This window comes from Zonotrichia albicollis, chromosome 5 (genome assembly GCF_047830755.1).
Source record: "Zonotrichia albicollis isolate bZonAlb1 chromosome 5, bZonAlb1.hap1, whole genome shotgun sequence".
Taxonomy (NCBI): Eukaryota; Metazoa; Chordata; class Aves; order Passeriformes; family Passerellidae; genus Zonotrichia; species Zonotrichia albicollis.
Window position 1 is genome coordinate 13438520 of NC_133823.1, and position 18116 is coordinate 13456635.

The following is an 18116-nucleotide window of genomic DNA, read 5'->3' on the forward strand; positions in this document are numbered from 1 at the left end:
AACAACCTTAGTCATAAAGAAAAGTGCTAGGTTTGCAGCATATTGGTAAATAACATAGAAGTCAACATACTCTTAAAAAGTGTAAAGATTGACCCTGCCATATATTATTTCGAAGCCTGACTTTAATTCTATATATTCACATCCAGTCCTTCCACAAATAGCCTTTTAGGCTGTTGAGTAAACTGCACAGTTCACTTGGGTTTTGAGATTTCTTCCTTTCATGGGAGAAAGATGGATCTGAGAAAAACAATCTTTGTCAGCCTCATATATTTGACTTTCAGACAATTTGGAAAAAGAAATTAGCACAAAAGATATTCCACTATGGCATACCAAAGCAGTTTTTCCATAGTTAAAAATGACCTCATGTATGGTACTAGTAAAGAATGCAGTGGATTCAGAAATAAGGTTTGTGTTCTTCATTTGAGAGCAGCACCCTTACACATGCACAAGAAGAAAGAGAGCTGCTGACCTGTGTACTCAACCCGAAAAAACCCCTGCTATTCAGATAACAATTCATACTAACAGCTACCTCATGTCCTGCCTGGAAAGGAAATAATATTCAACAATAGAGATAAAACTGGCTGAATAACAGAATGAAGTTTGAATGACTTCTACCTGCGTCTGATTCCTCCAGCAGTGCTTCTCCTCAGGTGTGTACAGGTAAAGAAGCTGCACTGCTAAAACACCAGGAGTTTTTTGTTAAAGCACACATTCAGTTTGAGAGCTGACAAACTCCCACATGGATCACACCACTTACCACATTTCTACCAAACTGCACTTGCGTGTTTGTGTGGCTTTTGCCATGAAAATAAAAAAAAATCCAACCAATTGAAAAGTTACTACCCAGCCAGCATCCTCTGCAGCTGCTTGGTTCTTACTAAAACTCCAATATTTGTAATGGCTCCCAATGACTTTCCTACCCAATGCCCTAAGCTGAACTACTTCCTCACACATGTTTTTTTCTGCCTGTGACTTGGTGAAAATAGTTGATGAGTCCAAATAATTACTGCTGGAGAAAGATCATCTGCTGAGAAAGATTGTCTACTATGCACCAAGTCTTCAGTCTTTGATGCTCAAAGAAGTAATATTCTCAGCTCCTGGAAAATTTAGATTTCCTTAAGAAATTACATATGCTCTACAATGCAGAAGTTGCAGCAGAAAAAAAAAAAAAAGTTGTGTTGCCTTCTCAGATAGTTATGATTTCTTAGGTTCATTTCTGGGAGAAAAAAAAAAAAAGAAAAGGGAGATATGGCATAAGGAACAGAACATTACAAGGTCTGCAGATAGATAACACCATGGATATCTTATCTGTGAACTCACCTGTCTGGCAGTAATGCTATTATTCATACAAGTGATGACTAATTATTATTGTGAAAGTCTGAATTTCTAGACTGAAAAACAGACAAGATGGAACAAAGGCCTACATTTCAGCTGTGAAGAACTGTACACACAAGAAAATCTGTGTTTCTAGGACCAGAGCAGAAGCTGAGAGATTCTTGCTCAGCTTTCCTGTAAGTTGAAATAAATGGTAATTCAAACACAATAGCAAATATCAAGTCTCATTCAAAGATTACTGCATTTTTTTCACTGGTCTGTAACAGAAGAAAAAAGTAATTTTGCTCTCAGACAAAGAGCTTCTCTATTCAGGCGTGGTGGTACAAGGTGTGAGATTTTTCACTTTTTCATATGCATGAAAATACAGTTTTAAATGCCTGTGATATGTTATCCCCCTATTAGGTGTGAAAACCTTTACAAAGATTTAAGCAGGGGGAATCAGTGACTAATCTTATAAAGCAGCTTCATACACTTCCAGTTGGGAAGCATAACTGACAATGCCCTGGTGCCTCATCAGGAAATATGAACACTCCAAGGGAATGGCAGAGACACTGAAGAGGCAGCTGGCTGGATTTGACTTGCCCATGCTGCCTCAAATGAAGGAAAGATGATTCCAAGGAAATGAGAAGCACTGGCAAATGCCACTAGATACCTGGCTCACTGGACTTTATGTCTGTCAGCCCTCAGGAAGGATGTGCTTTTGACAGTGCCCACTCATGCTGAGAAAGAGTGTGTGCATGTCCCCACACATGTATGTGTTCCCCACTATCTATATAAAATGTGTGGGTGCATGGATATACTCCATATGGACCAAATATTTCACTTTTGGTTTATGTTTCTGCTGAAGGACAGGAGAAAAGCCCTGAAGGACAAAGAGAGCTACAAATGGGCAGGAACACTGATCTATTTTGAGAATCAGCATGAACTACCTGAAAGCCTTGTTAGAGGGTCCCTAAAGCCTATTAAAGGTTTTGGCCAAGGCAGATTTAAATAAGATTCTGTAAGCATTTGGAAAAACAGATTTGATACCAGCAGATGGGCTGCAACTCTAGTAAGAGGCCTCCATCTGTCCAGAAACTAGCTCTTCACTCTACACACACACAGACACACAGTATTGCAAGAGCAGCACCACCCATGTCCTGCAAAGAATTTCAAAAGCACCCATCATTTTTAAAAATCCCTGTCCTCATGAGAGACTTCACAGCACTTGCTTTTCTCCATAAGCAACTCATTTTCCAGAGGAAAAAATAATCTAGTCAACTGCTATTTCTTGAAAGCACTTAATTGCAGTTCAAGTGATAGGAAAGGTACTTCTCTTTCAGTGATACTTCTCTTCCAGTGATGCTGAGCTGAAAAGCAGACTGTTGGAAATTGCCTTGAACAGGATACATCTCAGTTTTTCCCCCAGTAACTGAGAATCTGTCTGTGTAATGTCATTTAGGTGACCTACCAATAAGGTCCAACACGCCCTACATGAAACAGTATTGGGTTAAACCATAATACAGAAGACACCAGACCTCTGAGTTAAATGCACACTGTGCAAACATGGAGATCTCTTCTTCTGCCTAATACTTGCTTGTCCCACAGAAACTGTTTCCACATCACAAGTCGATAATTTCTCCTCTCAGACTGCAGATCCCTTCTTTCTCCACTTCCTTCCATACCCAAGCATACAGAAATGAATCTAAGACTAAAGCTGTGCTTGGTCTCTGCATATACACTCCCAACCAGTAACCAATTTACAGGGCACTTAGAAATCTGAGAGTGAGCAGAAAATATGCTGTGTACTCTTCCATGCTAGGAAACAGACCCACTGCCCAGAAAATGGAAGACAAGCTTTACATTAGGATATTATTCCCTATGGGTTCATTATAGGATTTCCCTAAATTCTCAATTTCCTGCTGGTGATTTCATATTTCAGCATTTCCAAAGTGCTTTGACTTCTCTGTTAAATCTATTATTAGCAGAGTCTTTGAGCATATTATCCACAGCCATCTTGCAAATACTGAAGAAAAATATTTTAAAGACAGATTTTCTTTATCCAACCATCCAAGCAATGGCTGATCCATTTCCTGCAAATGACAGCATACATCAAATTTTACCTATTTTTCACCCACTCAACTCTTTAGGTGTGGTATACACCAAGTACTGAGAACAGTATGGTCTGTGTGACAACTATTTAGCAGCATGTCTAGAGACAGCCATCAGTTCAAAGATTCCACATAAAGCATGAAGATTTTTGGTCATGGAAACTTGCTTTTTAAATGAGCTCTTTATGGAGGCCAAAACCTTCCCGAGCAGCTTATACTGTCTAGTTTAAATCCTGCAATTAGGAGGTTTTAGCTCCAGATTAATTAGTAGACAAAGCCACTTGAAGACTTGGAATGCCTATGGTTAGGAAATCATGATCTTCCTTCAAAACATGAGTTGACACAGCACATATGGCTTTGTGCCAAAATCATATGAGTTAATCAGAACCTGACCAGTTAACTTGAGTCCCTCAGCCTGCCACTCTGCTCCCCACACTTCAGAAAAATATATAATTATATACTGCATGATTCAGTATGCATTTACAACTGAACAATTGTTAAATTGACTATACTGCCCCTTGAACAAATTTCTAACACACACCCAGTTTATGATTCATCTTAAATTCAGTGGTTACGCATGAGTTATTCAGTCCTACAGCCATGATATTCTCCATGGTTTAACTGCCCTCAAAGGTGGTGTGATATTAGTCCTTCTCCTGTTAGGTGGGAAAACTTGGCATTTCTCTTTCACAAGAGAGTCACCTACTTGCCATTTCTGCCCAGCTTCAAATGCTTACCAAGTTTATGGTTTCTGAGCCAAGAAAGCGAATGGGATTTGGAATGTAGAGAAAGATCCTCACCACAAAGAACATAAGTCTCAGTATCATTTGACAGCAGCATGAAAATCTGCCAGAGTGATTTCTATAACTCCTCAGCACACCTTCCACACAAAACAGACTGCCTGAACTATGGCAAAGACAGATAGCGAGTAATGTAACATTTGATTTAGCTTCACACACCAGAATGGACAAAGAACTCCATCTGATCACTATCTGCGCTCCATAATGTTTTGGTACTTGGACAGAGTACAGGACAGAACAAGCTACAGAAGATGGCATTGCCAAAAAAACAGGAAAAACAAGACAGCAGCAACTCCTCCAATGATATAATATGAAGCCTGCTATCACCAAAAAGAAATGCAGAGTTCTGGGAAGTTTTACTTTGTCTGGATGATAAACATTCATATTAAAAGGACAAAATTCCATATTACACCCTCGGGCTGCATAACAAAGGCACACTAGCAGAAACTTTTCCTCTACAGGCCTAGAAACTGAGAGGGAAGTGATTCAGAGCATCATCCTTCTTTCCTTTTCTTTGAAGAAGATTCCTACAAATAGCAATGGAAAGTTAGTCAGACTGAGGACATACACAGGTACTGCCCATGTACAAATTACATTTACTGTATTGGAATGGTACCAAGCAGAAGGTCACATTAATCTCTGAAGCCATTGCCCAGAGAGGGATTAAGTGAAAGGAGAATAGAAGGATAATGTAACAGCAATCCTTGAATCTTTTATTCATACAATTGGCCCAAAGGGAATTAGACCAGTTAAATGCACCAAACCTTGCTGCCTTCACAATCAATTTGATGATACTGTGTACCACAGCTTAACTCTGTAACTGTTACTGCATGCAAACCCAAGGAAACAGTAACTACAACCACCTAAAATGAACAGAAAAACCTGACACTAAAAAAAAAGTACCCTCCCTTCAAAACTTCAAGTCTTAAATAATCTAGTCTGCATACAATATTTTCATCCTTAGACAACAATCCAAATTTTCTTCCAGTCCTGAATTTAGTATTTCAAATTTATTCTTGCATATTGAAAAAAATGGGTATATTATTTAAAAAGTATTACTTACATTTTCAGTATACAAATGGCATTAGCTCCTAGGGGAAAAATCAGCTTTTATGAAAAAAGGTTCACAAATGTGTAAAAAAACACATAGGCTGAATCTCTTCAACTCCCATTTCTATCTTTTATTGCTAGCTAAACACTTTGGAGATTATTCATTGATACATCACATAGAAAATTCATAAATGTAACACTTAAAAAACACCACTTGGAGAGTAGTTTGAAAGAGATTTCAAAACTTTCAAATGTTTCAATAGTTTCAAAACATCCTCCCATAAACTTTGCTTACAAAATACTGAATTTGAATGAGAGTTTATCAAACTGGACCAGTTGTACTGGTTTACCTCAAGTTGCATACACACACTTCACCTGAGAAAAAGCAGTAGCAGCAATCAATGAGGACACCAGGTGTTCACCACTTACAGAAAAACCCAATTTGGTATTAGTGTAAAGAGGCAAGAGGAAATAAAAAAAGGAGGGATGGAACAAAATTTTACAGTCTTGAGATGGAAATCTTTGAGACAGGAAAATGTATTATCCTAGTCTACAGTGGGAAGTTATCCATGGGTTCTCACTGTGCACAAAAGCTGGAACCAAGACTTCATCAGAGAGCTGAGAGAAAAGAACAGAGAGTGTGCCTGCACTAAAGCACACATAGGCTGTGCTAGCCAAGGAAGAAAAACAGACAAAGGAGCAGTCAGGAACATTAGAAACTTTCACACAAGAAAAATAAAATTGAGAAATCATTATAGATACCAAGCCTTGCTGGCAAAATTATGGGAATCAGTGGATCATTACTAATCAATTCCAGAAGAAAAGTACTTTTTCCTCCAAAAATTGCTTTACCACTTGGTTTTACACTAGTGACCCTTTTTCATCCATGCACCTAGACACTGAATATTAACCCAGTTATTCAGGGGAAATAAATGTATAGAACCATTCACAGCCTGCATTTTAAAAGATATAGATTAAAATTTTGAGCTTTGACAAAAAATTTAACTGAAGACAGCTGACATTAACCAAGATTTTGCTTCCTACCATGCTGATGAGTGACTTCTCCCATTTTCTAGGGATCTTTTATAATAATTACTTGTATAGAGGTTGCTGTAAGGCTTTACCCTTGATTTTACACCATCAGATAATAAAAAACCCTAATTTGTCCCATTGGCAGATGGGAGTGGGGAAAAAAGGAAGGTGAAGGAAACCCAAACTTTCCCAACCCAGTCACACACACTTTACAGCTGCTTTATTTACCCAGGCACCTACTGGTGACTAATTAGAGCTTTTTTCACACAGCAAAATCGGAATTCCACAAATTCTTAGAAAAGAGCTGGAAGACTTTATACTTTGAGGTTCCAAAACTATTGTAAAAAGCAAACGCGCTTTTTAGATGCATATTACTTCTTGGCACAAAAGTTTTTGTTGGTTATTGCTAGTTTTTTTCTAACTGGCATTCATAGCCTATCACTGAAAATACATCATAAGCCTTGAAATGAATGTTGTCTACATAAAATTTTATATATATATATATATATAAAACCTATTAAAGTCTAGACAGGCAATAGTTTCTCTTCCATTTCTCCAAAACCACTGAAGAGGGAAGCAGAACATGCTGATTTTGCATCAGCAGCAGACTTCCCAAGCAGCAGTTCATATTACAGTGAAAAGTTAAATTCTGTGATCTTCAGCTCTTTAATATTCTCAAAGCAAAGACAATGGGTGGGACAGATTCAGTGATAATTAATGTGTATATCAAAGAGTTCAGTTAATGTCAAGTACAAAAATATTTTCTAAAACATTGCAAACTATATTCTGCACTGTGCAAGCACCAGGGAAATTGCCAAACATCAGGTTAAATTCAATTTGCTGATTCTGTTCTGCTCTCTGACTAGTTGAAGATACAAATTCCTTCAGTGTCTGACAATATCACAAAACTAAGGGTTCTGTATTGAAAAATGTTCTGTTCAACTACTCTGTGCAAGGCCAAAGAGCACACACAGCACACATGGCAGTATCAAGAGCAAAAGAATTTGATGTTGAGGGAAGCAAGAGCAAAAAATGCCTCATACACAGCATGTCCTTCCCTTCTTAAGTAATGTTTCTCATCCGTAAAAGGAACCCAAATATTTGTGTCTCCACAAGTTGGTTTTGGTTGTACTTTTCATGTGATGCCATTTAAAATGACAGTATACTTAAATGTTTTACCATTTTACCATTTTCACTTTCCTGTTCAACAACTAAAAGTACAACCTTAACCAATCACCAAAGTGTTCCTGTCTTTTTCTCCTTTCTTCCTGAGCAGCTATTTCTACTCTAGAGTCACATGCATGAAAATTAATTCCCCTGATAACTTGACCATCCATCATTTATTCCCTCCTTAAGCAACCTGAACAAAAGGGAATACAGATTCCAAGAGACAAAGGATGAAAACACCAGGAAGGAATTACAGCTGGAACCAGACAGCTGTTCTCTGGACACCAAGTCAAGCCCATGTGTTCACACAAGAGCTTCAGAGGCAGATCACAAAAGATTTATTATTAAGCTTTTGGGTTGATATTTTTTTTTTTAGGGTTTAAAGAAGTTCTCATTTTGGAAGAGCTTCCCATTTCTGTGGTTTCAGAAACTTCAGCAATGTTTAATACAAGAAGTACTAAACTGGATCAGGCCAGCTCTCCCATCCCCTTTCCTGGCAACCACCAGTTTATTGAGTTCCTGAGCTCAAGCTGCACAGTCAAATCTAATAGTCACTAATGGTCTCTGTTCTGTTAACTTCTCTAATCCCCTTCTGAGCACATTTACACTTTCCCCCCACATGACATTTTGTTCCAGTAACACAGCTGCAATTAAGCAGTTCACAAAGAGTATTTTCTTTTGTTTGCTGTAAGACAGCAACTTACTTCTCAAATTTCACTAGAAAATAACATGCTAAAGGTCTTGAAGGACCCAGTCATGCCTCAAAGTTGCCTTTTACTAAACACCAATAATTGTTTGCAGCTATCAAAAAGAACAGAAAATGGTTGCTTCCAACAAAAGCAATAAATCTTCCAGCATACTAAATATTTTCTCTTCTTAAGGCATTGCATGGATATAAAATTTCAAAGTTATTATAAAACAACTTTTAGGATTTTCCTTAGTATTTTGTGACAAAACAACAAAAACCCAGCTTAAAATTTTCTTCCTTTACACACTATATTCCTCAAATACACAGAGGATAGAACTGGATCGGGGATTAAGGAAAACCAGAAAAATTATTCTTACCAAAACTGTTTGGCAATAGATTGAAACAAACTAACATGATAAAATAATATCAGAAAACCTCTAAAATAAGAGTAATTTTTAAAAAAAATACTATTTTTATAATGCACCACACTTCTGAAACACCCAAGTCTTGTGCCAATCATGGTGAGCACACACATTTTAAATTGACATAAAGAGCTTTGCACAGCTATTTCAGTAATTCAGTGCTACGTGTTAGCCCATGTGCTTAAAGCTCCAGGCTGATTTGGCTGCTCCACACATGTGATAACCTAACTGCAAAGCCACTCAATAAATGAGTCTATATTTGTGATGAAACAAACTTTCAGCACTGCCAGCTAGCAAATCTTTTATAATCAGATAATCTTCAAATTCTTTATTAAGGTCATTCAAGGGATTCAATGACAGAGCATACTAAAAAAAGAAGCTGTTCAAAATTTAAGGTTCTTTACTATTAGCTTGATTGCTAAGCATTGTCAGATTATAGCACCAGAAGAAACCTCTTGCAGGAAATGTAAGTCTAAAGTTTTGGAGTCCCTGAGAAACTTATAGCATATATTTCTTGCAAATCTTATTAAATAGATCACTGTAACAAGACTTCCCAAACTTCTAATTTTCAGAGTCTGAACAACCTTACAAATAAAAAGGGGTAAGTGGATAAATAGTTCTAAAAAACCTACAAAAAAACCAAGAGAACAAACAAAGAAAAAAACCACAAGATAGGAATCAGCTAATTATTAACCCCTGAAGACCTTAAACATTACCACTAAGCTAGGAACACCAAAAGTACTTGCAGCTAAGAAGGCCTGAAAACTCATCCCGATCTTTATGAGGAAGAAACCTCAGCTCACAGAAGCCTCCACCACAGCACATGAGATAAGGACATTTTTGCAAAGCCCATAAATCTGACCTAGAGGGAATTGAAGGTGTCCCAGCCCATCTTGAACGAGCCCAATTCTTTCTTTCCCCCCTACTTCTTTACCCCACCTTTCTTTTGTTCCAGACTGTGTGCTCCTCCAAAAAATAATGGTTTTCTAACAGTTTTCACAAGCTAGACCTTCTAGGTCAAAATTTTCCAGGTGCTGTACAGGTATTCTTGCTACCTTGCAAAATAATTTCTTCCTTTTTCAGATACAAGCCATTTGACAGCCCTCAACTGCTCGTCTTGTACAGAGCACTGTTAATTTATGGACATACAGACATATACTGCACTGTCTACTGCAATGCTATGTATCAATAAGGATGTCAATAGCATTTGCACTCCACTTTCATCCCACTCAAATGTCCAGTGAAGTTAGTAGGGAGAGCCTCATTGCTCTTCAGGGTCTATCAATTCAGACACCAACCATAAATGTCGAGTTATTTTTATGGAAAAATATAATAAAAATTGAAGTTTTCCCTAGACTGCAACATATTTTTTTAATATTTCAGTGGATTCATTAGCTGCACCATTATTTTTTGCTGCCACTTTCTGTACAGTTTTCTAATTAATAAGCTGAATGTTTGTTCAGGTGTTTCTGAAGCTCTGTTTCTAATGGTTAAGAGGGAAGCCCTTCAGGTGCAAGGCACTGGTCTAAGAACACAAAAGATTATTGAAGATGCATTAAAAAATCTAAAATACAGAGTCTGTGAAGGCTGGACAGAATCCTTTCCTTCTAGAAACCTACCCAAGATAAATCCTTTACCAAAAAGCGCACAGGAAGCTTATTAACAAATAAATCTCTGCACAATGCATGCATACAGGCAGTACTCTCTTTTTTCCTTAATGTCAAATGAATGCGAAGAAGTCCAATCTCAAGAGTTACAGAAGCTGAAAGCAAACTGGCTTCAGAAGAACAAACAGAAAATGCATCTCAATCATTGAAAAATGGTGACATACAATGAAAAAATGGTGACGGACAAAAATGAAAGACATACCATCACAAATCCTCTGAAGGAGAAACCAGTACTTATCACCTGTTGAAGCATCCCATTTAAGAAAGTTCCACACAGTCTTTAATTAGGCTGCTGGAAGGATAGCTCCACACAAACTTAACCACAAAATTGACCAGTCAGTGACACACACTACAGAGATGTCTCTCCAAGCACTGCCATTAAAAGCAAAGCATAAAAGCAGCACTTGGACCATCCTATGGAACATTTGCTTGCCTGGGATCCAAACTCCCAAGTTAATTCATTGAAGGCAAATACAGCTTTTGCACTGACTTGAGAAAAGATCTATTATTCCACTGGTCATAATCCTAAGCACTAGCAGAGGATTTTCTGACTTTACAGTAAAGGTATTAAAAGGCAAAACTTCTGCTCCATTTCCCTTCTCTATCTTTTCTATTCTGAAACACTAAATTCTGTGAAGGGAGAAATGGGTAAAATCAGTAATAACATAATGCTGGCCCTTGATGAAAATTCAGCAAGATATTTTACAGCACTGATACCCTGATAAGCAAACTAGGTAGAAAAGTTAGACTATCTATGTATGACATGGTTAAATATCCACATGCTTCATTTTTTTCATCCCTCGTTTGCTTAAGGCAATATCCAAGTTCAAATCTATCACCATTTAAACCAGGCATGACTTTACCAGGAAGCATAACTATTTCTAACAACTGAAGTTTCAGACTTTAATTTAGCTGTCTTTAGTAATTTATTTCATTTTTTAAAATTACAATATATAGAAGTTGTTGTAGTGTGTTGTTAAGTTTCTTGTATTATTCCCCCAATTTATGTATTGTTCTCCCCTATTATGTGTAAAATGGGTTCGTTCCCCCAGTTTTTCCCGCCACTGCTAGCCTGTCAGCTAAGTTGCAATAGTAACCGCTATTCATAGTTGCCGATGTGTAATTGCTCCTCCCCTGGTTTCCCTTATAAGTGAAAGTTGTTTCTTCCCTAGGTCCAGTCAATCACTCCCTTTCTCCTCCCAGGTTTCGAGAACCTTCTCCTCTCTGGAGATGGTGGTTGGCTGGAGTCCCAAGACACCTCCTTTACCTTTTGATTATTAGTCTCCATGGAGTGTCAGTTCTGTGAAGTTCATCCCCTCACCTTTCCCGATTGGTTTCGCCTGTACCCACCCCCCTCCTTTATAATCCTGTTTCACCCCCTATGGAAAAAACCTTTTCCCGGTTGGTTTTCCCCGCGTTTAGATCCCGCAACACCTTCAATAAACCGATGTTTAACCCCCGAGAAATGGTCAGCTCCGTTCCTCTCCTATACCAGCGGTGTACGCCAGTCTGCAGCCAGCACAGCCCGAGGCCATCAGACGCCGAAGAGTGCTGGCCAGGAATTGCAGAGGGGCGTCGGCCTTTCGCCCTCAGCTAGTCGGACTCTAAACTTCGGGCCACATATGCCCCCTTCTGCAAGAAGTGGTTAGCAGAAAAAGTCAACAGTCCCAACAAGAAAGATGGCACACATTTCAACACTAAATAAGGCTGCTCACAAGTTTGAAATTTTGTAGTTAATAATTCAACAAGAAAGTTCCACAGGGTAGAACAGACAAGGTTTTATGAGTCAAGTCCCATTACCTTTCCCTGGTGACCCTAAGAAAGCCCTGGAACCATGTGCGTCACAGGTTTATCAGGGTGGGTTTTTATGCCCTCCATGTAGCCATTCACGTCTATCTGAGAACTGGAAAAAACACAGTGCAATATGCCCATGCTATTGAGGTGCTGAAGAAATTAATATTAAAAGGGATAAATCCTTATCTGAAGCATAAAATTAATCACTGGGAACCAATTCCCCTGTGCAAACAAGGAGCTGCAAACAAGAGTGTCTATACTCCTAGAGATCATGAGATAAACCCTGCTCTGTCTGTACTCAGCAATTACTTAGAAAACCTTTGCACTCAGTTCCTTGGGTTTTTTCTCTAACCTTCTAACAGGTTTTCTAAACCCTCTCTTTAAACCTTCTCTAACAGGTTTTGAGGGCCTGCCCACTACATGACTAGAACATGTGACATGAATAAAGGTAAAGACATTATAGAACATAGATGAGACTCAGAGACCCTTCCATCTCCAAGCATGCAACTTTACACAAAAATTATTTACATTAACAAATCTTTATGCCTTTCAATGCTAATTCTGAAACAGCATTTAAGTCAACAAAAAATGCAACTATTTCAACAACATTGTTGCAATTGTGCTACTGCAATGAACGAGTGTTTATTGTCAGTTTCATACAGCACACAGCATGGTGCTAGGATTCCAACACACAAGGATATCCTGGAGTGTGCCTGGAAGATTGTCATCTGCCTGCTAGAGAACATCAGCTGCACCTCTATACATATACAGACGTAGCCAAAAAAGCTTTAACAGCTGCTGTCAAACTGGATGTGAAACACACAAGAACCTGGTATTTCCACTCATTTATCCAGCTTTCACTATGATGAAAAGCACATCAAAAAATCAGGCATTTGTATGCTCTAACATTTTTCTCCCCTCAACAAACAAAACTGGCTTGCGAGGAAAAGTTTGATAGGAAAAAGCCTCTTCTTATTTTCTTTTACTTAAGAAATAAACAAGGGTGTTTCCTAACAAGCTCAGCATCAATTCCAAGCTTACAGCACAAATATAAGTCACCTGCAACAGCGCTGCTCAAGAAAAGTCACCCATAAACACTTCCAGATCTACTTTTCTAAATAAGCCAGACTTCAGCTACACCATTTCCAATGTACCTCTCTGCACATACCTGAATACCCACAATACATACAAGTACTCAGAGATGTCAACACCACATGAAAGCCATCTTCAGATTCACTTTCAAAAATTTCAGCCATCTCTAAAGAATGCTCCCACCCATATTTCTCCCACAGATACAGACAAATGCTCTTTAGGAAGACAACCTCCAAGACACACATACACAAATTTAGCCAGAGTTGGATAAAGAAACTGTGATACCCCAGAAAACCATGTCCTTCTGCTGACAAGGCAGAAACAGACAAAAGTTAAAAGTCTCAAAGTCTGCTAAAAAAGCATGATGTTTTTGACAGTATCAGATTAGTTTATTAAGACGTTTGTGTTCAGTTCAAACTTCTGCACCTAAATTTTCATCATTTTTAGGTCAATCAGTTCTTCTCCCTGAGCTTTAATTTTAGCTGCAAAACAGGAGATAAAGTTTTTGTCCGTTTTCCAAGTGCCCCATCTCACCAAATTTAACAACCCAAAGCAGAAATCCGGAGCTAACACAGCACATAGTCCTAAATCTGACATTAATTACCTTACCACCTTCATAAATCCTTAATAATACTCAACATCCTGCAAAACTACAGTATTCCCCATAAATACCAGCAATCAAAAATCAGCAGTTTTCATACCAGGTCTCCTGTAATTCTTGACACGATACTTGCAGACATTTCTGTGGCACATGAAATTTACACATGAAAGATAAAGGACAGATGAAACCCTGAGAACAAAGCCTTCCCACGTCTGTTATTCTTTCTACAGTGTCACAACTGGAGCAGATCTCTATCCTAACCAATTGGACTTCAAATTCACAGGGCATATCATTGTCCCTAGGCAACCTACTCAATTAATTGCCTTTTATGAAAGCATTTGAATAGATAATGATGCACAAAGAATATGCCTGGTTCCTCACCAGGTATTTAAGTGGCAGAGGACAAAGAGAAGCCCAGACGAAATAAAAACGGCACCAAAGAGTTGTCTTGTGCCCTTCCCATTTGTAAATACCAGCTTCCTTCTCTGTACTTCAGGAGGAGGTGGGGCTGGGAAACACTTCTTTCTGAAGTTCCACCCTTCTTTACAGATGCACAGATTTCATTAATAGTTAACTGGTGACATACAACATTAACTTACCCTGCTATTCACAGCTTTCCATCCACGCTCGTCCCATGTAAGCGACAGCTTGGGGCAACTGCTTACCAATCTTTTCTGCACCATGACACCCTACACCATGACTTGCTTTTCAATCCTTTAGTCTCACTGACTAGCTCACTTTGAAACAGTAAAATTCCAGTCAATTTTTTCTGTAAGCAGAGGGACAAAAAGTGAAAGAGTGTTGAGCTGATAACCAATACTCCTTCCAAAAATGCAACCATACTTAATGTTCTCAGGTTTAACAAAATCTTGCAAAATCACTTTGAGTTTCACCATCAGTGGACTAAAAGTTCTAGGCTTATCATGCAAGTAAACGGGAAAGCCCTTCCAAGGAAAATCATTCCTCTTAAAGAGCTGACCTTACTCTTGTTCAGGTTAATAAGTCTTCACAGGTGCTCTGGAACAACCACTACAGAGGCTCTTGAGTACAAGGTGTCTTTCACTGTGAAGAACTTTGAACAAGAGAATGTCAATATTAACAAGGCCCTCTGGGCCATAATGTCATGTATTCCAACATATAAGTATTTGAAGCCATTTAAGTATGGCAGCATCCAGAGACCTCAGTGATAAAGAAGAGCTTTGTGAAACTGACAAGCGCTTCAACAATAAACTCCATTTAAGAGTCTGCCCAGTCTCATTTTATCTAATTACTTACCTCCCTTGCAGGAATAGCATGCTATTAAGCTTTGCTGATTAAGATTTGAAGGCACTTTGAAGATTTATTGTACCATACAACCACTAATTATTATTGTTCATACCTGCATTTGGTTGGGAGAGAAATAGTTATGTGCCAAATAATTTCTGTTCCAGATTTAAAAATAAAAATATTTGCCCTGCTGTGCTCTTGAAGAAGTGAACAGCTAAAAGACTGCCTTTTTACTTTCAGGCCTTCTCTGTGATAGTCAGTCTGTATGAACCATATGGCTGAAAAAAAATCCACCATGAAGGAAAAAAAAAAAGCAAAGACAATACAATTTCCTGCCACCTGAACAGGTAACATTTATGCCCTGGTAGCTTCCCACTCTCAGGAATGGAATCCCCTCCCTTTCCTAGACTTCTTCAGTGCTTCCCTTCAAGGCACTGAAAACGCCAATGCTTCGCACAAGTTACAGTGCTATGCTCAGGTTATCACTGGTCATGATGAGCAGTCACAGTGGTTATTTGCCAATCATCCACACAGTCCATTTTTACTTTCAAAGGCCTCTGAAGCTGTAAATAAACTATTGGGTCACATCCTTTCACCAGGCTCTGTTATCCTGGTGAAAATACACGCAGTGTACTCACTAATGCTTCAACACTCAGCCCAATCTTTTCACACAGATACTTCCTCGCTCTTCCATCCACTCAAATATCCTTGAGCCCAGGGTTTTCACAGCCTTCAATTCCAACAACAGTCTTGGAATTAAGAGGGTTTTTTTCAATTAAGCTGTTAGAACAACATCCTGTGATACAGCCTGTCTTCTTTTACATCTGGTATATTTGAAAGTGTTTACTTTGACTGTACCTTCAACTTAAAAAAAAAACCCCAAACCACCACACTCTAATTAGGAAAAAAATCAATATAAAAACCCTGATCTAAATAAGGTTCTTTTTTTTTATCATGCAGAGCAAAAGGGAAAAAAAAATAGTCCCATTATAGAAGAACTACATTATGTGCCTTTCCACTCACCAACAGGGTGGTTAGATTAAAAATGAGTCATAAAGTATCTTTAAAAGTTAGGCTGTATATTTTTCTCTTTCTTGCTGTCATTCTCTTCTTTCCTTAGATTACTGCTTAAACTCTAGAACTGTTCATGGAAAGACATGCTTGTTGGCAGGTAAAAAAAAGACACTCCAAGTGAAACACATCTGCTGCATGTGAAACTGAACAGATATGTCCAATTCATAGCACTAGGAGTGGTAGCAAATTCTGTTGTAACTGCACCACCAAAAGATCCTCTGACTAGATGTACTCTTTCCTCATCAGTATTTCTTGCACAAGACCCAACCTGTTTGTTTTCTCATTTGTACCTCTATCATGACTGATTCTAACTCTTACAGGAATGTCTTTAGATCCTATTTCTGGCCATCCAAAGACCAACTGGCACAGGTGAGGTTCAGTCAGAGGCCTGATGCTCTGATGTGAACAGTGACAGCAGTCCTGCTCTGGAATGGGCACTAAATGTCACCATTTCACCAACCTGAGCCCAAACTAATGACGTGGGAGTCACGACACCTCGGAATGTATATATTCAATATACAGCTTTCTCACACGAGGTTCTACCCTCAGGAAAATGTCTGTGCATTGTGACCCAGTTTCGCTGTACAGTTTCACAAAACACGTCCTCTTCCCTGAAAAGGTTTCAGGAACTGATCACGGTTACTGCCCCAGCTAGTTCCACATGCAAAGGCTTTCATATTCCCTTCTCCAAAACTCACACCTTAATAAGATGGCTAGACACAGATTACCTGCAACCAACCTTACAGTTTCCATGTCCTACATTTACTTCTGATCCTACCTACAAAACCAAACCGGTTCCCAAATGTTTCCCCAGTAAACAGGAGGGGTACGGAACAGCTCCTGGCGGTTCCCTATGAAGTCACTGCCTTTGTTGTTTTAAACATGCAATTTAAAGAGAATGACACAATCTAGAATATGAGGGAGATTATCCTGCGGTCTGCGGAGGTGTCGATTGCTAGGAGATAAAAAGCCAATGAAACCTACGCTATTTCTCATCACCGGCCAACAGATTTATCCTTCATTTCTGCTCCTCCAAAAACGTTAATGAGGAAAAAGTTTCCTCTCTGTTAACAAGTCCGAGGGCCGCGGGGGCTGCTTTGTTTGGCCGGCGCAGGCAAACCCGAGCCCTTCTGGGCCGGCAGAGCGTGTCCCGCTGCTGCCGAGCGCCCAGCCCGACCCCACGGCACGGGGGCTGCGAGTCCCGCTGGGAGCACCAACACCCCCGCCGCTGCGCGCGGCCTTTCCGCACCTCTCCCTCGCCCCGCCGCCGGCCCCGCCGCGATCCGAGAGCCAAGGCCGGGCGCTCCCACGCCCACCGGCGGCCATCCCTCCGGGAGAGTCCCCATCCCTCCGGGAGAGCCGCCGCCGGGATGGCTGCCCAGCACCTACCGCCGCTCTGGAGCCGCCGTCTGCGCTCGCAGGGCGGCCACGGAGCCGAGCAGCGCGGAGCTTCGCCCGGAGCGGCCGCGCAGGGCTGCGCTGGGAGCGCGGAGCAGCATCTCCTCCCCGCCGGCCGCCAGAGCCGGCGCGGAGAGGGCGGGAGCGGCGGCGCTCCCCGCCCCGCGGCTCCCTCCTTCCCTCCGCATTCCCTCCCTCCCTCCTGCCGCGCACGGCCGGCCCGCAGCCGCCCCTGCCGGTGCCCCGGTACCTGCGGGTTCGCACCGCGGCCGCCCGGCCCCGCCGGCCCGGCGCTCCCGCTGCCCGCTCCGCTCCTCCGGTCGCTGCCCCTCAGGGCCGCCAGCAGCAGCGCGGGGAGGCGGCGCGCACCGCCCTCCGCCCCCGAGCGCCGCGCCTTCCTCCCCTCCCTCGCTCTGTCTCTCCCTTCTCTCTCTCTCTCTCGCCCTCTCTCTCTCCCTCCCGCCCCCGGGGCGGCGGGGAAGATGCCGACACACGCCCGGCCCCGCCCGCTCCCTCCGCGCCCCGACCAGCCCCGGCCCCGGCCCCTTCCCGCCCTCAGGGTCCGGCCGCAGCTCCGCAGCCACTTGAGGATTGACTCGGGACTCGGCTCTCCTGGGGGTGAACTTCAGCCCCGTTCTTG

The 18116-nt window shown here is 40.8% G+C and overlaps 1 protein-coding gene across 5 annotated transcripts in view; it reads right to left on the reverse strand.

Moving 5' to 3' along the window:
- Window positions 1-17914, reverse strand: part of PTPN13 (protein tyrosine phosphatase non-receptor type 13) — a 113009-nt gene extending 95095 nt beyond the window's left edge. For 3 of the 5 annotated variants that reach the window (XM_074540821.1, XM_074540825.1, XM_074540824.1), the window contains exon 1: window positions 17727-17914. The gene's annotated coding sequence lies outside the window, so the exon portion shown is untranslated. Of the gene's footprint in view, window positions 1-14337; window positions 15897-17467; window positions 17626-17726 lie in introns of those variants that run through there. The other 2 variants (XM_014265844.3, XM_074540822.1) reach the window with 2 other exon arrangements.
- Between the last annotated feature and the right edge of the window lie 202 nt (window positions 17915-18116).